At 41.1% G+C, this 27,361-nt stretch overlaps 1 protein-coding gene and 2 non-coding genes across 3 annotated transcripts in view; 1 reads left to right on the forward strand and 2 right to left on the reverse strand.

Moving 5' to 3' along the window:
• LOC136877093 (uncharacterized) overlaps positions 1–27,361 on the forward strand; it is a 901,324-nt gene that overhangs the window by 43,467 nt on the left and 830,496 nt on the right. The window lies entirely within an intron of this gene.
• Positions 3,169–3,241, reverse strand: TRNAV-UAC (transfer RNA valine (anticodon UAC)). Its single transcript has one exon. It is a non-coding gene; the product is annotated as a tRNA-Val (tRNA).
• TRNAR-CCU (transfer RNA arginine (anticodon CCU)) lies at positions 15,910–15,982 on the reverse strand. The gene has a single exon. It is a non-coding gene; the product is annotated as a tRNA-Arg (tRNA).

A 27,361-nucleotide genomic window follows, 5' to 3' on the forward strand; every position in this document is an offset into this window, starting at 1 on the left:
GCTATCGAGCTCGGTAAACGTTGTCTCAGAGACTCCCATTTTCTTACTCACGCTACCCGACGAACTTTAGTAGGTACATGGTATTCTATTCTCCTATAGCATCATAACTTTTGGCCGAGATGAAATTCCAGCTGGCATTATGAAATTTATCAATGAGGAGCAAATTTTAAGAATATTTATATTTCGGAGAATTACTTCAAGATTGGCTAACTTCTACTTTCATTCCCCTTCCAAAGAAAACAGCCTCAAAAATGTGGTGATTATCTTCTCATTAGCCTAAATGAACCATTTGTTAAAATCTTCCTTGAAAGTTATCCGTGGTCGAATAAGGAAGACATGTGAGGGACACTTGGATGATACCCAGTTTGGATTTCGGAATGGATATGGAACTCGTGAGGCTATTTTTAGTTTAACGACCCTTCTTTAAGAATGTTGGGGTCAGCAAAAGGATGTCTTCGCCTGTTTCATAGATTATGAAAAGGCTTTTGATAGAGTAAAACATATCGAACTCATCAGACTACTGCAGAAAATTGGAATTGATGATTAAAAATATATGAATTATTGAAAACCTATATTGGCATCAGAAGGCTGTGGTAAAAGTTGATGATGATACAACGGACTACATAGAAATCCGACGAGGAGTTCGTCAAGGCTGTGTTTTGTCTTCGTTATTGTTTAACTTCTATTCCGATGCCAAATTAGGGCAGCATCAGCAGATCTGGAAGTGGGAATTAAAGTAAATGGAGAACTAATACGTAATTTGCGATATGCAGACGACACCATCATTCTTGCTAATAGTGTTGAATACTTGCAACTATTCCTGGACAACAGTAATATAGTAGGGGAAGGGATGGGCCTAAACATCAAAAAACAAAACTAATTGTTTTCAGCAGAGGAAGAAACAATACTACTCTGAGGCTTAAAGACCAACAAATTCAACAAGTAAATATACTTAAATATCTTAGTTGTTGGTTAACGGACGATTTGAACCCAGACCTAGAAATTAAAAGCCGAATAGAAATTGCAAGATAAATATTCAGGAAGATGAAGACATTGTTGCGTGATGATGCATTAAATTTAAAACTTCGGCAGCATATGGTGAAATGTTAGTTTTGGTCTACTCTCCTTTATGGGATTGAAGTTTGGACGTTAAAAGAGATCATCATCAAAAGACTGGAAGCCTTCGAAATTTGGCTTCATAGAACAATGCGTAGAGTCTCGTGGATTGACAATGCCACTCATGAATAATATATTGCAGAGATAAAAATGCAAAAAAGAACTGGTAACCACCATCAAATGCAGAAAAATTGCATACCTAGGGCATGTTTTGCGTGGTGAAAAATAAGCAGTTTTAAATCTAATTTTGAAAGGCAAAATTGAAGGGCGCCGCGGAGTAGGCAGGAGGAGAACAACATGCCTAAATAATATTAAAGACTGGATAGCCATAAAAAGTACTGGAGAACTGTACCGTACTTCTGAAGACAGAAAAGCATTCTCCACATTGATCGCCAACGTCCGGGAGACTGGACAGGGCACACAGAAGAAGAAGTGGAAGAAGATAGCATCTTAGCACTGTTTCTTTAATAATGAAAGGCTCCGAAACTTTTGATAAGTTTAGTTCTCGCCAAAGATTTCACTCTGGTTAAAATGATGTCTGTCTTGTCATGGCGGTGTCACAGCAAGGTCCAACAGAGCTCGTTTGGTAGGCGAATGAATCAGTTTGGTCATGTCAGATACACGCTGACACAACTTCTGTAGCAGATGATCCTTCATTTATTAAGTACGGTGACAACATCGGAAAACTGATTTTTACATATTGAACTAAAGAACTCTGGTAAAATATCCAGCCTCACGTTGTATGTTCTTTCTTGAACAGGACAATCACCACGCGTTGGAAATTTGTTAAATGAGCCATCCTGGAATGAAAAAAGGGTGTTAACATATTCAGACTACAAATGATCATCCTCAAGTCACACATTCAAACAGCAAAAATAACACGTATAAAATACGTAAGTCCGCCTCTGTGGTGTAGTGGTTAGTGTAATTAGCTGCCACCCCTGGAGGCCCGGGTTCGATTCCCGGCTCTGCCACGAAATTTGAAAGTGGTACGAGGGCTGGAACGGGGTCTACTCAGCCTCGGGAGGTCAGCTGAGTAGAGGAGGGTTCGATTCCCACCTCAGCCATCCTGGAGATGGTTTTCCGTGGTTTCCCACTTCTCCTCCAGGCAAATGCCGGAGTTGTACCTAAAGGCCACGGCAGCTTCCTTCCCTCTTCCTTGTCTATCCCTTCCAATCTTCCCACCCCCCACCAAGGCCCCTGTTCAGCATAGCAGGTGAGGCCGCGTGGGCGAGGTACTGGTCATCCTCCCCAGTTGTATCCTTCTACCCAGAGTCTGAAGCTCCAGGACACTGCCCTTGAGGCGGTAGAGGTGGGATCCCTCGCTGAGACCGAGGGAAAAACCGACCTTAGAGTGTAAACAGATTAAGAACGAACGAAATACGTACACAATCACTTTATGTTTCCTATTTTAGTGTGGGGCACCTTGTATTTTGATTATTTTTTAAGCATCGAGATGCCGGAATTTTGCATCGTAAGAGTTCCTTTCAAGTGCTAATAAATATATCGACAGGAGGCTGGGTGCATTTGAGCACCTCGAACATCATTCTGTAATCAGAAGTCAAGCGTTCTACCGCCTGAGCCTACTCAGCTTGGTTTAAAATTGTAATAATTTCATTCCCAAAATGATCACCTTTGCCGGCCTGAGTGGCACAGAGGGTTGAGGCGCTAACCTTCTGACCCGAACTTGGCAGGTTCGATCCTGGCTCAGTCCGGTGTTATTTGAGGGTGCTGAAATACGTCAGCCTCGTGTCGGTAGGTTTACTGGCACGTAAAAGAACTCCTGCGGGACAAAATTCCCGCACCTCAGCGTCTCCGAAAACCGTAAATGTAGTTAATAGGTCGTACAGCAAATAACAGTTGTATTATTATTATTATTAAATTAGCATCCGAATGTTAGAATTAAAAGTGCCATAGTAATGATTTATAATTTACATCTATGTGAAAATATTTTTTTGTTTAGAAAATGTTTCAAAATTTAAGATCGTTTCTGCCCATATGAACATCACATTGTGATATTTCTACATTATAGTGACACTTTTTAAAATATCGTGGTTCCGCCCGGGCTCGAACCGGGGACCTTCTGCGTGTAAAGCAGACGTGATAACCGCTACACCACGGAACCTCCCGTCGTTCGGTTTCTATTATTGGCAGTCATATCATAACCTGATAAACTGTTAAACAACTACACCCTACTTGCCTTTATGTTTGTGCAAGTTCAGGTAACGACTGTACTCTTTCTTGGCCGAATGATTAACGTGCTGACCTCCGGCTCAGCGGGCTCCGGGTTCAGTGTCTGGTAGATCCGTAATAGTGCCCATCTCAGATAGTTGGTAAAGTCAAGGAAGATCCCATAATACTATTATAATAATTATTATTTATTTTAGTTCGCCTCTGTGGTGTAGTCGTTAGTATGATTACCTGCCACCCCCAGAGGCCCGGGTTCGATTCCCGGCTCTTCCACGAAATTTGAAACGTGGTACGAGGATTGGAACGGGGTCCACTCAGCCTCGGGAGGTCAACTGAGTAGAGGGGTATTCGATTCCCTCCTCAGCCATCCTGAAAGTGGTTTTCCGTGGTTTTCCACTTCTCCTCCAGGCAAATGCCGGGATGGTACCTAACTTAAGGCCACGGCCGCTTCCTTCCCTCTTCCTTGTCTATCCCTTACAAACTTCCCATCCCACAAGGCCCCTGTTCAGCATAGCAGGTGAGGCCGCCTGGGCGAGGTACTGGTCATCCTCCCCAGTTGTATCCCCTACCCAGAGTCTGAACCTCCAGGACACTGCCCTTGAGGCGGTAGAGGTGGGATCCCTCGCTGAGCCCGAGGGAAAAAGCGAACCTGGAGGGTAAACAAATTACGAACGAACGTATTATTTATTTTACGTCCCACTAACTACTTTTACCGTTTTCGGAGACGCCGAGGTGCCGGAATTTATTCTCGCATGAGTTCTTTTACGTGCCAGTAAATCAACCGACACGAAGCTGAGGTTTCAGAGCTCCCTCAAATACCACCGGACTGAGCTAGGATCGAACGTGCCAAGTTGGGGCGAATGAACCGCTGAGCTCCTCAGCCACCCAGGAAGAAGAAACTCGGATAACATTACTAAAGCAGCCACCGGATAGAGAGAATCTTGTGATTCAAATCGGAGTCGCTACAACATTCAATGACACTTTTAGTGATATAACATACACACCATCGTCTCTATAACGGGAAGATATTTTCCAGTTTTGCTCACAGCTGCTTCGTTCTCATTTCTTCGCCATAACTTGATATGTATCACTTTCTTTGTAGAATTCTACTTCGATTTAACCCAACGAACATTGCCAATTACTGCTTTCACGCCCACAGATCAAACAATTGCAGCGATAGAATATTAAGGTTATTAGGCCGCGCGTGTGTATATGTGCATGAAGTTTTCATCTTTAGCTTGCCACTGACTGTGTTCTTATTTTGTTTATTCTGGTTAATGTGGATGTACACCACAGAAATACACAATAGCTATTACATCCCTTTATAAAAGGGTTGCCACCAGGAAGGGCATACGGCCGTAAACATGGCCAAATCCACCTGTTGACACAGTTCGCACCCGCGACCGCACAGATGTGGAAACAGTGATAAAATAATAATAATAAGCAGAATTAAGTTGTAACAAGCCTTTGACAGTGTTTGAAGACCTATCTCTCATTCTCATTTATATATTTACAACTTACACTTTTAGAGTCGTGTTACGTACGTAATTTTATAATAAAGTACAGACATTTATCATGTGTTTTGTTCTTTCTTTATGTATTTATTTCTCAATCTGTTTACCCTCCAGGGTTGGATTTTCCCTCGGACTCAGCGTGGGATCCCACGTCTACCGCATCAAGGGCAGTGTCCTGGAGCGTGAGACTTAGGGCTTGCGGATATAACTGAGGTGCAGGACCAGTAACTCGCCTAGGCAGCCTCACCTGCTATGCTGAACAGAGGCCTTGTGGGCAGAGGGTGGGAAGATTGGAAGGGATGGACAAGGAAGAGGGAAGGAAGCGGCCGTGGCCTTAAAGTTAGGGACCATCCCGGCATTTGCTTGGAGGAGAAGTGGGAAACCACCGAAAACCACTTCGAGGATTGTTCAGGTGGGAGTTGAAGTCCCCTCTACTCGGTTAACCTACCGAGTCTGACTGGACCTCGTAACAGCCCTAGTACCAGTTTTCAAATTTCGTGACAGAGCCGGGAATCGAACCCGAACCTTCGAGGGGTGGAAGCTAATCACACTAACTACTGCACCACAGAGGCGGACCAAGTTATTTTTAAGAGATTATTTGTACTTGTCATGTCATCTGCAGTGATGGGACCGATGACTTAGATATGAGGTTCCATAAAATATTTTTTATTTTTTATTTCATTCGTTACGGTCATCTATGGACTACGTTTGCACAATCCACCTGATCTCCTAACCTTCGAACTTAATCCATTTTTTGCACTCCTTGCAGATGTTCTTAAGTCTTTGATTTCTCCTTCGTCGCTTTTCAATCGGGATGTTTCGTGACTTGACGAGTTTCTCCGCTTGTAACTAATTCCCTCAATTTTCTTCCTAAAGTTTGTTCTTTCCTGTACATCTCCATCCTAGATACCCACTTCTTTCAAGTCTTTGCGAACCTCCTTAACCCTTAAAGGTTGTGCCTTCCATTTTTCTTTTTGACTAAGTAACCTGAACACCAGTCTTTTTGAATTCATCCTTTCAATATGCCCATAAAGTGATAGTTTTCTTTACCTCATAAGTTTAGTAGTTTTTGTCTTCTCATCTTCATAATGTTCTCGATTTGGTTTCAATCGGAACATAGGAATCTAGTAACTTCCTTGGACCTAAGATTTTCCCGAGGAATCTTCTATCCTTTTTTCTAAAGACTTCGGCTGTTCCTGTCATCATGGTTTCCGCCACATATAGACACTGTGCTCTGACCATCGTACAGTAATGTTTTAATTTCGCAAGGATGGTAATGAACTTGGATTTATATGTTCAATGACATAGTCTGAAAGCAATTTCTATTATTATTATTATTATTATTATTATTATTATTATTATTATTATTATTATTATTATTATTATTATTATTATTATTATTATTATACCGGAGGTACACACGTTCCGTGCATTTAAAACGATGGCCTTTCGGAAGGCAATCTGCATCGTGTACTTCAAACTGTGTAGTGGAAGAACTTTGAATGTTCATCATCAGATGTCTCTACTGTCGACTTATGTGCTCCTCTGGTGGGACGATGGACAATTAAATTTCAAGAGAATTTTTATTTTCATTGGTTTCCTAAACTGAATTTTTTTGGTGCTTTTGGTGTTTTTGGTGCTCTGAGGTTACTAGCACTTCTATCTCTTCCCACCTGTTTAAAATTGTAGCTAATCAAGAATTTTTGATATTTATTTAATCAACCAATAGTATTTACGGGTGTGTGCAGGGCTTCGGCCCAGATAATTCTGGAACCTTCCTATCTGCTATAAAAGCTGGGACCTTTGGGGTCATGTTGTCTTTCAATCGCTTCAGTCAAGAGGTTTAGAGTGTGTTCACAGAGGCGGCAGTGGGTTTGTCTCGTTAATTTCCGGAAGGCCCACCAGCTCAAGGTAATAGCAGACATATTTTAATCATGTAATAGTCTTAGAAAGCTAACTCGAGGGGAAGGTTTCAAAATTCTTTCTTAATGTCAATCTTAACATCATGTTTTCAATGTAAATTTTCAAGCAAGCCTAAAGACCTTAGTCTAACTTAGGGAATAAAGAGTGTGAACCTCTGTTATTCCCCTTCAACTTGGTATTGAAGTGACTATGATTTTGTAAACCTTAACACATTTCTCTTCCTTTTGTAATTTAAATTTACTATCCATCTAGTCACCTCCGTAGTATCGTCTCGGCCCCTGTTTTAGCGGGCCATAAGTCCACATAGGGTTTTATGAATTTCAAGTGAACTTCAAAGGAGTGTAAGTGTTTGCCTCCTAACATTCTGGTTTAAGGTCGGCATATTAAATCATTTCTTTCTCCACTGAGGCCAGGGAGAATGGGCATTTATTACCCCTGTTAAAATTTACTTTCAATTTAAATGTAATGTAGACTGTCGAGCGAATAAGACAGTGGAAACCAATTGTTGTTAATGTATGTATAAGTTGAATAGTGCCTTTGGAAGGCTGGGATCTTTAAATTTTGGAAAGTAATCTACTAAGTAATTATGTGGAGCAAAGACGCTCTTTCGAAGATTGTAAACTTTGGAGCCCCGTCTCTTTTCTTGTAATTGACTGGAGCAGTAGTGTTCTTGGTTATAGAGTAAAGTTTGAGCTACCTAACTCATCGCTTTATTGTACCTCAGTTCAAATAATTATTGTTTCTAGAGCTGTAGAGCTCAAATAATAATAATAATAATAATAATAATAATAATAATAATAATAATAATAATAATAATAATAATAATAATAATAATAATAATTGTTCCGGGGTATTCTGTGGAACGCAGAGGTGAAAGAAGGTGCGGGCTGGAATGGGTCTATCTACGATAGTCAAAGGTTAATTTAAAACTTTAAAATAAAGGTTATATTTCTTTTCAGAAATTAAATTTTAACAGAAAAGCATTTCAGGTACAGGTAGTTAGGTACAAAACAGAAAATAAACCAGGAAAAATCCAGAAAAGACTAGTTTCAATTTGAGCTTCAAGCTCATAATTTACTAACGTCCCAACATTACAATTGTTGCGTTAGGCAGGTAGAAAAAGAGAGATATCTCCTAAAACACAATTTTCAAAGAGCACTTTCCTCCAATGGTTACAATTTACGGCCTTCCAAAGGCAACAATCTATATTACACAATTATCTATTACATTACCAGAAAAGAGCTTACATGCTCTACAAATTCAACCAAGGAGACTGCGCTCCCAACCCTTACAGCCTGATTAAGGCAACCTTTAAGTTTACATTTGGGATTAGAGCGTCTTTGCTCAATAGAATTACATTTCTAGGCCTCTCTAGGCACAACCTACAATTTACAATGCCATATTAATTACCTTTTATATTACACAGGGGTATATAACACCCATACTACCGGGCATTACTGAAAAAGAACAGGGTACATTACTGGACCAAACAAAAATATATGGAGGCGTACACTTTGCGCTCCTCGAAATCAGAAATCAAAACCCCACATGGGCTTGTGGCCGGACGATGCAGAGGCTAATCCCACACTACTGAGGTGATTAGCAGGACAAGGTAAGTTACGATTTACAAGAGAAAAACGGTTAAAAAATCGTAGTTACCTCAAGATTAATTGAAGGGGAATTCAAGAGGGTAACGCACTCTCTATCCCCGATTTACAGTTTAAGTCCTTAGGACTTACCTGAAATTTTACATTAGAAAGAAGAAAGTTTACATTTTAGGAATTGACTGTTACATAGTTAAAGACTGCAACCTTCCCCTCGGGTCAGCTTGCGGAGATAACTACTTAGATGGAAAAATGTTGGCCATTACCTTAGCTGATGTTCTGCCTGCCGAAGATTGAGGCCCCCGCCTCTTGTCTTAACACACACACTCAGTAAGTCGACGATCAGAAAGACAAGTTAGCTCGAAAAAGCTACATCTTTTATACCCGAGAGGAAGCTTCTAGAAGGCTCTGGACTAAATCCGGACACACCCTCTCATTTTCACTGGCGGATAAAATAGGTACTAGAAACATTATTGATTGGCTGAAAAGTACAAACAATTTGTGATTGGCCAGGCGCCAAAGCTGGCGGGATGAGAAGGAAATGTTGCAAACCTTGAAGTTCCAAAAAATAATGAAAGCCAATTCAGTTTAGAAAACCTATGAACACAAAACTTCTATTAATTTCTAGTTATTTAACTTTGCACCAGAGAGCATGACATCAGTTCTTTCATAGAGACATCTATGGAGAAAAGTCCAAATTTCTTGAAATAGTCGTTGAAACCAGTGATACACCAAAACAAAACAAAGAAATCCAATCAGTTTAGCAAATTTTAAAGTAACATATTACTTCATCATTTAGCAGTGATATCTGTTGATCAATGTCCCAAATTCGTGCACTAGCTGTTTCAAGTTTTGTATGATAAATTGCGCTCTTCAAGGCGTTTCTTTTAAATACGCGGGGTTGAGGTGTACCTCCCGTTTTCAATGATAATAGAGCTGTAGAGCGCTAATATTATTATTATAATAATTGTACCGGATGTACACCCGCTCCGTGCATTTAAAACGCTGGCCTTTCTGAAGGCCATCTGCATCGTTTATTTCAAACTGTGTAGTGGAAGAACTTTGAACGTTCATCGTCAGATGTCTCAACAGTCGACGTTTGTGCCCCCTCTGGTGTGTTATTGTTTAACAAAGTTTAAAATCTGAAAATAAACAAAAAGTTAAGGGAAGAAATAAAATTTCAAACGTTAGAGTTTTAAATTAAGATCTGATCTTTTCTCTGTCCGCCCATTCATGCCCGCACCTTCTTACGCCTCTCTGGTCCACACAAGCATGATAATAATAATAATAATAATAATAATAATAATAATAATAATAATAATAATAATAATAATAATAATAATAACGAGCTCGTCTAGAAATCATAAGGATTTAAAGTCCAAAATTCAGGTACAGGATTTACAATAGTTAACAGTTTGGTTGATTTACATGGAAAAGAGCGTTATTGCCCATGACAGGTACAATATTTTACAAAGAGCATATTTGGCTCTTGGAAGGTACTGTTGTAGGAGTCTGCGCTCGAGCTATGTCATAGTCTAGCCTCGCAGAGGAATCAGTTTCTAATTGCACAATTACACCTATCGGTTGTCCTTAAGTACAGTATTTACACACCGTTGCCCTGATGCGGGCTTATCTATTGCTAAAGAGTCTGCAACACATTGGTCCTAAAGGGAACTCATTCCAGAAAATCTTAACACACATCAATAAATTACAGGGTCATAATTGCCTATACTAAATTGGCCTTAGTGTAAAAGGAAACAGTTGAAAATGGCTGGTCATAAACAAAAGACTAGGAGGCAAAACTCTTGCCATCCTTTTAGAAACAGATAAAACCCTAAGAAGAGAAGCCTATTCTACACCAGGGTGACTAAGTAAGAAACATTAAATACCAAATAAGTATTAAGAATTTTAGAGGTTTATAAACTTTAGTCACCCCATGTTAAGTTGAATAGGAATCAACAGAGAGTAATCTCTCTTTGTTCCCTTACATTGCATACCTCCCAGTAGAGAATAGAACAGATTCCTCTGACTTGCCAAAAATTCTACTTTTAAGCCACCAACATTAGAAATTTACAAGAAATAAAAAAGTTGAAACCTTACCTTCAAGCTATCTGTAGGAGCTATCACATGTTTATGAAAATTCTGCCATTACCTTGAGTTACTGGGCTTTTCCAACGCCGCCCGCGGCCCCTGCCTCCCTTAGGACAAGCTGCACTCAATTAACTGGAGCAGCGAGTATAATACGGCCCTAAAACACCCACCTCTTATAGTATTTTTGAGGAGAAGCTTTTTGGAGCTCTTTAGTGATAATCTGGATTGGTTGATTACTATTCAAGAAGGAACCAGCAGAAGTGTAGAAAACTTTGATACATAAAATAAGACAATCCTAAGAACCAGGATGACAAATTCAAAATTACAAATTTATTAATGGAAAAATTATAGTTTACCCCGCATGATAGAGCAATTAGACCTATGGTAGAGATATCTAACAGTTGAAAACCAAAATATCTTGTAATACATCAGTTCAAGTTAGATTTTCATCATCCTCATCAAATGCACTAGTAAGTGCATTTCTATTTAGTTAGCTCTAGAAATCGGAATTGAGTGGCCGTGACCGGTCGTTTGTGAATACACAGTCGTTGTTCTCCAGCAATTACTGATAACAGAGGCACACATCTATCAAATGCAACTTGCTGTTATATCGTAAGACAATTACATCAGCTTTGTAAAGAAAGAAGTCCACTGAGTACATTACATCACTTTTCTTATCTCAGGAATGTCTTCCTTATCATTTTAAGAGCTCTCTTATGTCATATAAAGTTGGCCGAACGAATTACCTCAAACGGAACGAGAAGCTCAGTGTGCATCAGAACACCGAGATTTTCCTTGCTTCACATTTCAAATCAAAGAAAGTGTACACATTTTTCACCTTATTACATTATGTACTGACGAGACAGTCGTCTCTCTTGCTATTTGTCTGGTAAGAGTTGTCTACGCCACTCTTTCGTAATGTAGCAAGAGTAACATAGTTTCTAGGGTTTCTAACAGGCCGAGCCCCTAACGTTTATGCAAATCTCATATTAGAACTGTTGTCCGGGCTAGAGTGTACTTGTTACTCCTTTCAGTAAGTTTGCATCCTAATCTAACGTCCGGTCTCTAATTACTGTATATACATGTTCGCCTGGTCTGGTGCAGGTCTTTCTGATCGACTCCCATATGTGGTTTAGGCGTCTGGGTGTGATGAGATGATGATGATGATGATGATGTAGAAATATAGCTCTTAACGTACTCCCGTGAAAGAGGCTGATAAAAGCTTAACGTACCCATCCATTGGAAGAATCGCCATCATTAGCTTCGCATGCCTTCACTCTATCTGAAAACTGCGTATAGGACTGGAATTGAGACCATAATTTTGGCACGGAATCTAATGATTATAAATTGTATACCACCAGCTCGAACACTCCACCAATGGAACTCATACCTGCTAACTACGGTGTCAGACCATATAGACTAATATAGCCTCCTTTAACGATCGTGGCCACTAGGTGGGCTGCGTTTAATAATGGTATTCAGCCTTCTAAAGGAGATCCGTGCTGATGACTCTTGCATTTATCTCGCTTGTACAACTCCAATTTCACGATTTAACTGGCCTAGGTCAGCCTAGCCTATACATGTTGATCAACTGGATCTATTTTTAAATCATTTATACGGCAATGTGGATTGAATACAACTTTGGTATCAATCAGATTCATTTTTAGTCCAATATTTCACCTTCCCCTAGCGTTCTCTTCCGTATATCGTTTACATTTGTTGTAGTCAGCGAAACGAAGGTCATTCCCATTTTTAATGCATTAAATTATGCGTAATTATATCATTTAAGGGATTTAAATATTTATTCCAGTGTATCGGACAATAATTTTGGAGATATGGGATCTCCTTGTCTTGAAGACATAGTAGAATAAATGTTTTGCAGGAGCTGGATACATAGATTCGGAACACTTTTAATAATAATAATAATAATAATAATAATAATAATAATAATAATAATAATAATAATAATAATAATAATAATAATAATAATGTTATTTGCTACTTTTATGGTCTTCGGAGACGCCAAGATGCACGAATTTAGTCCTGCAGGAGTTCTTTTACGTGCCAGTAAATCTACCGACACGAGGCTGTTATATTTGAGCACCTTCAAATACCAGCGGACTGAGCCAGGATCTAACCTGGCATTTTTAAGAGTGCCTCCAATAAGGACTTGGTAGATACTGAGTCAAATATTTCCTCAACGTCAATGAAAAAACAGAGATGATGATGATCATGCTTGTTGTTTTAAGGGGCCTAACATCGCAGATCATCGGCCCAAGAACAAAAAGAGAGGGAGATGGTATTAGTTACGTCTATCCTTTATGTCATTCAACATTTGTAGATTTTTGTTGAGCGACTATATTTTAAAATGTACACATCTAGTCCTTTTAACCAATGTAACGTTGGTCTCTGAAGTCAGCAGTTGTTCCAGCTTAATTTGCACGCTTTGGAAGGGCATTCTCAGTCCATACAGAGTAAGGCAATAAAGACGTCTATATTTAATTAGGTTTATGTATATTGATATTATATATATTTATTCAAAATTTGTATTTATCGTTAAATTTTGCTTTGTAAAATAGTTGATATTTATAGATTTCAATAGTGCTAAAACCACTTGGATATCCTACCTCTCTGTATTGTCCTGAAGCGCGAGTCTTTAGCGTTGGGAACATACAGCTTGGGAGGAGAACCAGTACCTCGCCCAATTGGCCTCACCTGCTATGCTGAACAGGGCCCTTGTGGGGGGGGGGGTGGAAAGACCGAAAGGGATAGACAAGGAAGAGGGTAGGAAGCGGCCGTGGCCTTAAGTTAGGTACCATCCCGGAATTTGCCTGGAGGAGAAGTGGGAAACCATAGAAAACCACTTCGAGGATGGCCGAAGTGGGAAGTGAGCCCCCTATACTCAGTTGACCTCACGAGGCTGAATGGACACAATTCCAGCCCTCGTACCACTTTTGAAATTTCGTGGCAGAGCCGGGAATCGAATCCAGGCTTCTGGAAGTGCCAGTTAATCACACTAACCACTACGTCAAAGAGGCGGACATGAAAGAGATACTATATGTTTTATACGGAATAAAAATTATGTCCTGTTTAGAACATTCTCAAAGCACTCAAATGTTACGATAAAGAAATTTCGGCTTCGGTGATCTAAAATTGCAACATAACTTGGTTCGTTCAGACATGCTATTTTCACTGTAATAGGTGCAAAGAGAAAAGTGGAGCAAACTAATCGAAACAGACTTTCAACTTATTAGGTCGCGTTACGCACATTTAGTACGTGTTGAAGAGATGTTAAGTACAGAGCAAAAATGGCCAACCAGGCATCAGTGGGATCCGAACCCACAACCTCCCGATTTCGCGTCGGTTGCTCTACCATTTGAGCTATGGTGGCCTAGGCCTTAGTTGTTCTGTTGGCAACCGACGCGAAATCGGGAGGTTGTGGGTTGGGATCCCAATGGTGTCCGATTGGCCATTTTTGTTCCGTGCTTAACATCTCTTCAACACGTACTAAATGTACGTAACACGACCTAATAGGTTGAAAGTCTGTTTCGATTACAATGTGGTCGTGAACATTCAATATTCATAGAGCAAAGCAGTTTCCAGTTTTACGTCACTTATGTTATAAGCATGACGAATATAAGAACCAAGTGTGATTACTCAACTGTTATAGCGTGGTAGTTTGTGGACCCGCCACTGGGAGCACTGCAAACGTCGGAATCCAACACGTGCTTCAGTAGACCGGCAAACCATGTGTTGGAAAGTGCGGGAGATGTTGTTGTGCGAGATATTTCAAGTCAACAAGTTGAATTTCCTTTGCTTTCAGTTCCTAAACTCAGTTCATTGTGTGTTGTGCACTTAAAGCACGTGTGTTAGTGGTCTGATTAAATTAATAGTTCAACATGCCGTACTGTTTTGTGCCTGGCTGTAAGTCAGGCTATGGTAGAATAGTTAATGGTATAAAATTCTTTTCACCACCTGAATTTGATAGCGCAGTTCGAAACTCTTCGATTGAGAAGTGTTTAGTGTACCATTTGGCTGGGTACGTTGTTAAGCACTCTTCTAAATTTATTAAGTGTTCGTCCTGTGCCCATTCTCTACGTGATAATAATCATAGTACATTTTCAGTTCTCTCCGAAATAAAAGACTACGGTTCAAGCAATAATGAAGTGTTTTTAACACGCCCTTCCAAAAGTATATGTGACATTCTTTTCCAGGCCGAGAAAGTAATTAGTGAAAAACTGAACTCAAAATCGATGTGGAGCGAAATATTTTTGATTGTATCGATTCTATAGACAAAATTTCAGTTGATCCTTCAGGTGCTGGCTGTTGTCTTCAACATATTATGGATATAATCCCCAGACTTGTTTATCATTATCTGAAATGCAGATTTTTCTTCAGAGTGAAAGAAATCCGGCGAGATTTACAATCTCGAACATCCGCCAAATCTTCACGCAAGCTTTCGAAAGTCCAGTAACCGACAAACTGAGATGGTAAGTAGAGTATTACCTTTAAATAGTTCATGAGTGCCTTTTAATATGCTATGTATATGTATATATACACTCGAGTAACTTGTGCTTTTCGCAACATGTGATGAAAGTCGTAGCTCTTATTTCCGTGTGTGATATTTTTCCATTGTTCTCTGCCGTGGCATTTTAATTGTAATCTCTCATTTTTTTAATAAAAGACAGTGTATATACTTATCAGTTACGGAGTAATACGTTTCCTGTGTCACCATTCCTAAGAACAGCTGATAGGTATTGTGGAGCCAACAAACTCTAGCGCTGCCTGGCGGGGCGCGCCTGAACTCGATGAGTCATCACACTTGGTTCTTATATTCGTCATGTTATAAGCATGACAATTATAATTTCAATAATAACTACATTTAAGGTTATAGGAGACGCCAAGGTGGCGGAATTTAGTCTCGAAGGAGTTATTTTACATTCCAGTAAATCTAACGACACGAGGAATTATAATTTTAAGTGGTATCCTATTCAAAGAGTTATGTTTATCATGAAGTAGAAGAGATCGGTACTGCTGAGATGAATCTGTGACAATGACGTTCAATAAACATATTCTCCGGTTGGAGAGAGTATTGTGCTGTATGCAGTTATGTTACTTGGAATATTATTTATAGTCACCACTGGGCTGTATTTATAAACTGAATGGTTTTCTTTAAGTTATTTTAATCTACCGACGTAGGATCCATTTGATCTTAAAACATGCAGATCCAGTAGAGTGAGACTTCCTAGACCACAATCTTCGTGAGAGTATTACTTAGCTCCCTCAATGTGTGGTGACATTAATAGGCCGAAAACTTGCCTCGGCACATGTTAAACAAATGATGAGGCAGAACTCTTTTCTCCTTAGGAAAGTAATAAAGAAAGGCTATCAAGCGAACGAATGTGATATCGGAATTCGAAACGATACAAGTACTTACAAATCATCACGAGAAAGTAGTGATAAAAATTGTGTACCCCTGGTGGGACTCGAACCCACAATCCCCGGTTTAGGAGACCGATGCCTTATCCATTAGGCCACAGGGGCTTGCAAAGGAGAAAGGTAAGGCCAAGACTCTACTACTGCAGATAAATGAGTTATCTTTGGCCTTGGGCCAAAAACGCATGGGTGCATAAGATGAGAGTTGAATCTTGCATCGCTTTGTAGCATGCAAAGTGTACAATGTTCTCAGACAGGAACTAGACTTGACAGAAGTCTTTCTTTCTTTCCTTCTTTCTTTCTTTCTTTCTTTCTGTCTTTCTTAATCCGTTTACGGTCCAGGATTGGCTTTTCAGCGGACTCGGCCAGGAATTCCACCTCTACCGCCTCAAGGATAGTGTGAGACTTTGGGTCGGGGATACAACTGAGGAGGAAAACCAGTACCTCGCCCAGGCAGCCTCACCTGCTATGCTGAACAGGGGCCTTGTTGGGGGATGGGAAGATTAGAAGGGATATACAAGGAAGAGGGAAGGAAGCGACCGTTGCTTTGAGTTAGGTACCATCCCGACATCAGCCTGGAGAAGAAGCGGGAAACTACAAAAAGCCACTGAGATAGAAATCGAACTCCCTCTACTCAGTTAATCTCCGAAGGCTGACTGGAATCCATTGCATTCCTTACAGATATGGCATTTTTAGTAACAACAACAACAACAACAACAACAAAACCGATTTGTGCACCTATCAGCTATAACGACCGTTGATTAGTGGTGCCTTCGGAGTCGTTATAACCTATTTCGACTGTACTATCTGATGCCAGTCTTACGCCTCTATGGCGTGTTGTGTGTAAATATAAAGAGATGTGCAACGAGATGCATACAAAAAACCAGTCCCCGAGCCAGCCCTTCGGAAATCGAACTCGAGACCTTCTGAAATGAAGGCGGCTATGCTGACCATTCTACCAAGAAGCCGGGCATTCGCATTAGTTTCTTCTTTTCTTATTGGCTTTAGGTCGCACCGACACAGATAGGTCTTACGGCGACGATGGGATAGGAAAGGGGTAGGAGTAGGAAGGAGGTGGCCGTGACCTTAATTTTGGTACAGCCGCAGAATTTGCCTGGTGTGAAAATGGGAAACCACGGAAAACTCTCCTCAGGGCTGCGGACAGTGGGGTTCGAACCCTCTATCTCCCGGATGCAAGCTCACAGCTGGACGGCCCTAACCGCACGGCCAACTCGCCCGGTCATTAGTACGTATTGTAACTCACAATGTAATTTATGAGTTTTCCTAGTTGATTTTTGCCAGTTGAAGTGAAAAATTCGCGCATGACATTATGATGAACTAAAATTATTACAGGTTTACTTGGTCCGCCTCTGTGGTGTAGTGGTCAGTGTGATTAGCTGTAACCCCCGGATGGTCGGGTTCGATTCCCGGCTCTGCCACGAAATTTGAAAACTGATACGAGGGCTGAGCGGAGTCCACTCAGCCTCGGAAGGTCAATTGAGTAGAGGGGGGAGGGTCGATTCCCTCCTCAGCCATCCTGGAAGTGGTTTTCCGTGGTTTCCCACTTCTCCTCCAAGAAAATGCCTGAATGGTATGCAACTTAAAGCCACGGCCGCTTCCTTGTCTAACTCTTCCAAACTTACCCCCCCCCCCCCCATCCACACAAGGCCCCTGTTCAGAACAGCAGGTGAGCCTACCTTGGAGAGATACTGGTCTTCCTCCCCAGTTGTATCCCCTCTATCTAGGACACTGCCCTTGAGGCGGTAGAGGTTAGATCACTCGCTGAGTCTACGGGAAAAGCCAAATTCTGGAGGGTAAACGGATTTAAAAAGGAAGAAATAACAGGTTTACATGACATCAGTATGAACTAAGAAGTTATTCTGACAGCGAGCCATACTCCAGTCTGGTTTTCTACTAAAATAAATCGAATTTTGTTCAACAGACTTCTTTCATACAGGGTTCCATGACGACAGCCATGCTAGCATAATGGAAATAGAAGAACATTAATTAGTCGAATGAAAGAATCCACATTTGTAAGTGTACTGGAGCAAATTTAGCTATGATCTCATTATTATTCTGGGAATTTTACAAGCTAAGATTAATGATGTATTCTATCCTAAGTTGGTTCATTACTAACTGCTCCAGACAAATGCTGATGTTAGAATTTCTAAATTATACTCATTATTAAGAAGCTCACTTCACTGATTGTCCAAACAGCCTACCAGCTTTGGATTCTAGGAGACGGCTGTATTGTTCGGCGAATGTAGTTTAAACTGTGCATTCCATTTTAATTACGTACAATCTCTGGAAACTTAGTTTGTACAAAGCATTGTGTAAGTTTCTAGCAGGTACTGGTATACCTTTACAGAATCAATTGAACCTCTAGATATAACGTTTGTCCACCTCTGTACTGCAGTAGTTAGTGTGATTAGCTGCACTCCTGGGGGTCCAGCTTTGATTTCCGACTCTATCACGAAATTTGAAAAATGGTACGAGGGCAGGAACGGCCTCCAATCAGCCTAGGGAAGTCAACTGAGTAAGGAGGTGCGATTCCCACCTCAGCCATCCTCGAAGTGGTTTTCCATGGTTTCCCAATTCTTCTCCAGACAAATGCTGAGATGGTACCTAACTTAAGGCCACGGCCGCTTCCTGCCCTCTTCCTTGTCTATCCCTTCCAATCTTCTGATCCAAACACAAGGCCCCTGTTCAGCATAGCACGTGAGGCCACCTGGGCGATGTACTGGTACTCCTCCCCAGTTTGTATCCCCGACCAAAAGTCTCACTCTCTAGGACACTGCTCTTGAGGCAGTAGTGGTGGGATACCTCGCTGAGTCCGAGGGAAAAACCAACCCGGGAGGGTAACGTACTAAGAAACAAGAGAGATTTTAAATTACACCATAGAACACAACAACGCAAATTAATCAAAATGTTTTGTAGCTGTCACGGAAATGGCTCCTGATCAATCAATCAATCAATCAATCAATCAATCAATCAATCAATCAATCAATCAATCAATCAATCAATCAATCAATCAATCAATCAATCAATCAATCAATCAATCAATCAATCAATCAATCAATCAATCAATCAATCAATCAATCAATCAATCAATCAATCAATCAATCAATCAATCAATCAATCACCACTGATCTGCATTTAGGGCAGTCGCCCAGGTGTCAGATTCCCTATCTTTTGTTTTACCTAGTCTTTTCTTAAATAATTGCAAATAATTTGCAAATTTATTGAGCATCTCGCTTGGTAAAATATTCCAATCCCTAACTCCTCTTATAAATTCTAACTTTATCTTCAAACTGTGACTTTTCCTACTTCTTAAAACAGCATTCAAACTTATTCGCCTACTAAAGTCATTCCACGCCATCTCTCCACTGAAAGCTCGGAACATGCCACTTAGTGGAGCAGCTCGTCTCCTTTCTTGTAAGTCAGGCCGTAGAATAGTGTCCAGTAGATATGTGAGACGCAGTTCGTCGCCGCGACTCTACCACCCTGTAGGGAAAGTGACATCCTGTAAAATAACATCAGTTGTATACCCTGCTTGTCGTACGTGGTGAATAAAAAGGGAACCAGGTACTCTTAACTTGGGAGCGTGAGTTGGCGGCCACGGGTCCCTGAGCTGAGTCTGTCATTTTTTCCATTTATTTGTGCTGGACTGCTCGCTTACAGCTTTCGTATCCGACTTCTCTTGGCGTAGTATTATATTCGTATTACCTCAGCTATCATGTGCAGACATTTCAATTTGAAGCCGCCTGGCTGTCTGATCATCAATTTCGTCGTTTCCTTTTGTTCTTTTCAGGCCCCGCCTGTGGTAGATTTCACGTCGTTTGTGGCCTTCCCCTTTCTTTTTTCGAAGTGTTGAAAATTTTTCCATTTTGCTTCTAATTTGTGTTAATAGAGGGTGGTTGTCCAGTTGTACTTCCTCTTAAACTAATAACCACCACCATCACCACCACCATCACTACCACCACCACCACCTTCTCAAGGAAAGTGATAAAAAGTGATAACTGAAGTGTCGGTGATGTCAGACTGTCATGAGCTGTGCTATGCAGTTTACGAATGACATGTAATGTGGAAATATAAGGTAGGGGCGCCAAATTCCGTCCCCGCACCTAATTTCGTCCCTCTAGGAATTTCTAGTTTGCACGGTTGGTAGCTAATGTTTATCCGCGTGCACAGGCGTAACCTCATCCCGTTGTCTTGTTGTGGGAGTTGGTTGTGTGCACCATGTTTGTACAAGGAGGATTCATTTTGCACGCTGAGCTGAGTTAGTGCGGCATTCGAATTAAGAGCCTGTTATTCCTAGAGTGATCACTGATATGTGCAGGAAATACTAAACTGCATTTCAGTCATGTGGTGTAGTTCCTGGACTGTAATCGCTACAGTGAGGTGGTTGGCGCGAGTTACTGTAGCGGCCATTATAATAATAAAACAGGGAATGTTCATAATTTCGTCCCCCTTCATTTTACTTATTTATGAAGTTTATTATTATTTTCAGATGGGAAAACGCAAGCAGTGGGGTAAGTAGGCTATGAAGAAGGCTATTAAGGCAGTGAGGGACAAAACAAGGTTAGAAACGCGCAAGTAAAGCATTTAATATCCCACGAGCAACGCTAAAGGACCATGTTAAAAAGAAAACCAAACATATTTCATAAATGGCCTTCAAGTAATTCATTATAGGGAAATTGTTTGGTAAGATTAAAAAGTAAAAATATACCCTGTTCATAAAAACCATAACACCTTGAAAGACTAGAGATAGCAGGTTCTTATTCTCAGGAAATGTGCATTGGTATGTTCTGAATAAATTATTAGCAGGTTAAAGGTCCACATTGATATCTTAGCGCAGCACCACCGACTGGTAAACTGTGCCTGTATCTCTCGTTGTCGCTATAAACCGAAGGTATGGATCAGTGTGACTTGAGCAGACGCGCACGATGCCTCGCAGACATATGCGAGAGTCGTACCGTCCAATGAGTGAGTTTGAAATAGGACGCATTATTGGCATGAGAGAACGTGATGCATCCATCCGGGAAATTGCTGCTCTTGGGGGACGAAGTGTGTCGGCACTGCAACGGGTGTGTACAGAATAGTTCGCAGAAGGCCGTAGAACATGACGAGATTGTTCTGGTCACACCACCCTTCGACAAAATCGACATCTCATCCGAATGGCATTGAGGGACAGATCTGCGTTCTCCTCCACTGGCGGAACAGTGTAATACATCGTAGAGTATCAGGAGTGACAGTCCGTCGCCCTTTATTACGGTCTGGGTTACCAGCGCGTCGTCCACTTCTCCGTCTACCTTTGACTAATGTGCATAAACATGCTAGACTGCAATGGTGTATGGAACGACGTCACTGGGGACAGGAATGGCAGCAATAGTGTTTTCGGACGAATCCAGGTTATTCTTTTGCTGCCGCTTTTCCCCACACCTGTGGGATCGCGGGTGCGAACTGTGTCGCACATGTGGATTTGGCCCTGTTTTAGGGCCGGATGCCCTTCCTGACGCCAACGCTACATGGAGGTATGTAATCACTATTGCGTGTTTCTGTGGTGGTTGGTAGTGTGGTATGTTGTCTGAATATGATGAGAAGAGTGTTGGGACGCACAAATATCCCAGTCCCCGAGCCAGAATAATTAATCAGAAGCGATTAAAATCCCCGACCGGGCCGGGAATCGAACCCGGGACCCTCTGAACCGAAGGCCAGTAGGCCGACCATTCAGCCAACGAGTCGGACGGACGAATCCAGGTTCTGTTTGTTTGAAGATGGCGGCCACATTTTGGTTTGCAGCAGATATCATATTGCATCATATTGACTGCATTCGCACAAGACATACAGCGCCTACTAAAGGCTTTATGGTGTGGCGTGCTATTGGGTACAACCACAAATTACCAGATGGTGCGTGTCCAGGGCACTGTGACCAGTTGGACCTTCGTGTATGACATCCTGCGACCCATAGCCATACCCTTTCTGCACGACACCCCAGACGCCATATTTCAGCAGGACAATGTGCGACTACATGTTGTTGCATGAACACGTGCGTTCTTGTTGTCACAGGATGTCAGACTGTTGCCCTGGCCCACCCGATCACCGGACTTGTCGCCAATCGAAAATGTGTGGGATATGGTGAAACGACGGGTGCGGCACTGCGACCCAATGCCAACCACCAAAGATGAATTGTCAGATGAAATCATCATGGAAGTCTATACCCCAGGACGCCATTCGCGCCTTATACACGTCGATGCCATCAAGTTATCAGTGCCCATGAAGGGTCCACTGCCTACTAGGCAACAAGACACATGCTGAACCTAGGTGACTGAAATGCTAATCGTTTCTGCAGAACATACTAGTGAACATGTCCTGTGAATATGAGCTTCTTATCTCTAGTATTTCAAGGTGTTCTGTCTTTTATGAACATGAGTGAATTAAAATTAATACTGTACTTTTCTTAAATTTCCTGGACCGAACACATTTGTGGTAGTTTAGTATCTGTAGTGTTTATGTTTATGTCAAATATTGACTAACTTATAACAGTTTCATTGTGCTTGCCCCTAAGTGGAGAATATATTCAATAATATATATACCAATTTCTAGCCTTAGCCATAATATTCCTAAATTTATACAAGTCCAAATGTGCTAACGGGACAAAATTCGGTCCCCTACCTTAATATTACATTTACAGCATACATTCTTATGCCAATGTTTTTTTACGGGAACTCAAAACGGCGAAAAATTCAGTTGTAGAAAGGAAACATAGGCCAATATTACTCCTATCGGACGACTTGAACGTTTGTCTGTGGATTGGTAGAGTAAGGGTTTTCTTTAAATGAACATGCAAGGACTTCTCAAAACGGCTCTGGTTTTTAACTCGGTCTTTGATGCGAAGGTAAAACATATATTTCTCCATATTGTTATGACAAACTTCAGTTCGAGAACTGGAGACTTCATCTGTATTACGAGAGAACTTATGGATGTCGTTAATTTTTTTCGAATCTCATTAAGGTATTTGTCTGTTCTGAGAAGTGATGGGGCCCCCACATGCTGGCCCGTCCTCTACCATGTCGTGACCTCTCGTTTTTAATGCGCTTCACGTGCCTCTTGACTCACAAAGTGGTCATTGTTGGCGCCTCACGCTTTCAGAATGGGAGGAATGGAATTGAAAATGATGAGGGAGGATAAAGTGACGTAATTAAACTTGTATTGGCTTCGCTCACCCATTAACTGTACAGTACAGTGAGCTCAGTGTTACTGGCAGCTACGTCTTGCATTCTTTTCCAAATATTCAAATGATGTCTTTGAGAGTTCATGAGTCCTGTAATTTCCTTTTCTTGGCACTATATGCTGCTGCCTTAATAGGTCAATAGTAGGGAGACCGAATCATGAACCCAAGTTCGCGAGAAGTACGTTCCGTGGATGCCGAATGTCAAGTTATTTAATAATATTGAGATATAGGACTTGGACAATTTTGGAATAGCAGTGAAAAACACTGAGCCTCCGTGGCTCAGACGGCAGCGCGTCGGCCTCTCACCGCTGGATACCGTGGTTCAAATCCCGGTCGTTCCATGTGAGATTTGTGCTGGACAAAGCGGAGGCGGGACAGGTTTTTCTCCGGGTACTCCGGTTTTCCCCGTCATCTTTCATTCCAGCAACACTCTCCATTCTCATTTCATAGCATCTATCATTCATTAATAAATCACTTTGGGAGTGGCGACCCCATCGTACTAATAGCCTATATCTGCTTCATTCATTCCACCCCTGACCCGGTCAATGACTGGAGAGCGGGTTGTAGGTTTTCAGTGAAAAACACTGTGCGTATCACATTTCTTAAATCCAATAGTTTCAATTAGGCCTAAATCAGAAATTCAAAGTACAGTAAATACAAGGTCCGCCTCTGTGATGTAGTGGTTAGCATGATTAGCTGCCAACCTCGGAGGCCAGGGTTCTATTCCTGGCTCTGCCACGAATTCGAAAAGTGGCACGAGGGTTGGAACGGGGGCTACTCAGCCTCGGGAGGTCAACTGAGTAGAGGGGCGTTCGATTCCCACCTGGAAGTGGTTTTCCGTGGTTCCCCCCCCACTTCTTCTCCAGGCAAATGCTGGGATGGTACCTAACTTAAGGCCACAGCGGCTTCCTTCACCCTTCCATGACTATCCCTTCCTATCTTCCGATCCCCCCACAAGGCCCCTGTTTAGCATAGCAGGTGAGGCCGCCTGGGCGAGGTACTGGTCCTCCTCCCCAGCTTTATCCCCCGACCCAATGTCTCACGCTCCAGGACACTGCCCTTGAGGTGGTAGAGGTGTGATCCCTCTCTGAGTTCGAGGGAAAATCCGACCGTGGAGGGTAAACAGATTAAGAAAGAAAGAAAGAAAGAAAGAAAGAAAGAAAGAAAGAAAGAAAGAAAGAAAGAAAGAAAGAAGTAAAAGCAAGAAAATGAAGTAAGGGAGTCCAGTATTGTTGACTTAGGTCACTGCTTCCAGTTCATCCGGTTCGCACGAATATGACGACACTGGACTCACTCTCATAGGATTTTGAAAAGTTGTGGTACCTGCAGCTGGATTTAAAGCGGACATTGGGCAGATATCTGAAATTTTGGTTTTCGGAAACAAAACTACTTTATAGTCGACTGATTTCTTCACCTCTTGATAGTATAGCTCCTTGTCAACATTTCAGGAACATATTCAAATTCTTTTTAACACTTTCCAAGGTGGCTTGCACAGCGGTCTACAGGTAACGAGCCTGTTTCTTACCTGGAGGCACCGAATTCGATTTCTGGCCAAGTGAGTGACCTTTACCCGAGTCTGAGGACTGGTTCGTGATCCACTCAGCCTACATGAGAATGATAATTACGAAGCTATGTGATTGTGGGGTAGCGCCCGCAGTTTACGGCCAGATGCCCTTCTTGACGCCAACTCAATGTGAAGTGGTTGTGGTGATAGGTAATGTGGTGCGTTGTGGGCAAATGAAGATGTGTGGTATAACCCATTCCGGTCTGGGCCTAAACATCCCTAACAAACGTTCTGGACTGTGCATTTTTAAGGATTTAGAAAATATTATATCTCTGTACCTATAGGAGATGTTTGCACGATTCTTTTTTCTTTGCGCTTGTTTCAGCATCTAGTTTTTAAAATGTTTATTTCACATTAGCTATCACTTGATATTTTAAGAGTTTATATGTTATACCATATTTTGCGAAGGAAAAAAAGTCTGATGGATTACTAAGTAAATACAGTTTTCTGAAATACTGTTATATTCAACCTAGTTTGATAATGTAAAATGTGCATTGCAATTACAAAACAACAATAATGAAAATGAAATAAAATAATAACTGTTCAATAACAATAGTAACAACAATAACGAAAATGGGAGCTCTAATGAAATTTTCTTTATATATATTTTTATGTGACGACACTGGCTCGGAAGGTGGTGTTGGCGAAGATACTCAGAGTGAAAATGATATTCAAGGTATGTAATTATAATTATGCACAAATGAAAATATTGATACCCGAATATTAATTCGAAACAACATCTTGCACTTCATTATAATTGGACCAAAGACCTAGGGGAAAGTTTTCATTCCCCTTTCACTAAGGGAAGGGGCGGGCCACCTAGAAGGTTACACCTTCACTCTGGCCAGGAGATTTGGCGGGGTTGGAGGATTTGATGGATTTGGAAGAGAAGGATGGAGATTTGCTAAGTTGAAGGAGTTGGGAGTGGGTCTCGACCTCTTGGCCAAGTGTTTATTGATCTTCCAAATTTACATTAAAATTTACATGTGTCAGATTCAGTCTGGTTACAATTGTGATTTTACATAAATAGATGTTTCATTTTCCATTATTGTCTTGAGTATTGGCGGCTCCTATAATTTTTTAAATATATCGAAATATACCCCTTACCCCCGGCTTTTTTTATCGGGGGGTTATTAGGGTATTTACAAGAGTGTTATTAATGGTTATTTACAAAACATTTACAATGTTGTTTACAGTTGTTTGTACTGTTATTGCAGGTTATTTACAATGCTTTTGTTGATTACAAGATTATTTACAATGTTATTTACAGTTGATGATTATTATTAGAATAATTACATTAGGGATACTTACAATTATGGTTATTTGCATGTTTTCGAGATTTGTTGTTGAGTGTTGTTACAAGGTTCTTACGTGGCTTGAAGTTGGTATTCACTGCTTCTGAAACATACAAAAGTACGTTAATACTTGGGCTTATGATTTAGCATACATTCTGATGATGGGGAGGAGGTCGCCGGGAGCTCTTAAGGGGGTGGGTTTTTTGGGGAGTTGGGGGATTAAAGGATGGGGTTTTGCGTCACAGCTTCCTTTTTCTTACATGGCACCCTCATCGGGTTAATTCATTTTACAGTGTACCGTATGTTCCCGTGCGTTTCATAACGGCGCGAATCTACATATTAGTAAAGTTTTGTCTTTTTAAGATGTGAAGGATTACGATTACATAAAATATCAAAAATGTAACTTCTATCAAGCACTTGCTTGCTGCAAAACGCCATGTTTTAGAGCACATTGAGTGACAACACCTACTAATGTATATCGTAAATTCTCTAAATTCGACAATACTGCCATCTGTTGAAATACTCTAGTAAGCATCACATGAAGAAACACTATGCAGTCGGCAGAATGCGTGCATAACTCGTTCTCGATTTTTAGCGAGTTGTCAAACCTTACTACGGGCTATGCTCGCAGAGCGGCGTGAACGTAATTTTGGCCGGAAATTTAGACCGGAAAGAGTTAAGGCGAGCACAAACATCCAGTCTCTGAGTCAGGCTCAAATCCCCGATCCGGCAGGAAATCGAACTCGGAGTCCTTTGAATCGAAAGCTACTACGCTGACCATTTCGGCAAGGAGCTGGATACAATAATTTGTATGGCGGTCCTTCCTTTATTTCCGGATGTATGTATTTATTATTTAACATGTTTCACTTTCGACAGGGGAGGGATGTGTTAATTTTAACAACTGAGGGGGGTGGGGGGTTCACGACTGGAAAAGTTTCAAATCCTCTCGGCGAAAGGTCAACAGTTACTTCTTCAGCAATGGAATAATAATAATAATAATAATAATAATAATAATAATAATAATAATAATAATAATAATAATAATAATAATAATAATAATAATAATACTCAATTAATCAATTATTCAATTCAGGAGCGTATCCCTTATTACAAGTACCATCCAACACCACTCCTGGAGAACGAGTCGATTAAGTTTTATTGGAACACTGCTGTAGTGACAGACAAAACAGTCAACCATAACAGGCCAGACATCATACTGGTAAACAAAAAACTAAGGCAACTTCCGTTATTGACATCGCTATCCCCAATGACACCAACATTGACAGGAATTACCGTGAAAAAATCTACAAGTACAAAGAACTTGCAGAAGAGATCAAGAGGATCTGGAAGATGAAAATGGCACGTATAGTCCCTGTGATTCTGTCAGTCAATGG

Source organism: Anabrus simplex, chromosome 7 (assembly GCF_040414725.1).
Source record: "Anabrus simplex isolate iqAnaSimp1 chromosome 7, ASM4041472v1, whole genome shotgun sequence".
Lineage (NCBI taxonomy): Eukaryota > Metazoa > Arthropoda > Insecta > Orthoptera > Tettigoniidae > Anabrus > Anabrus simplex.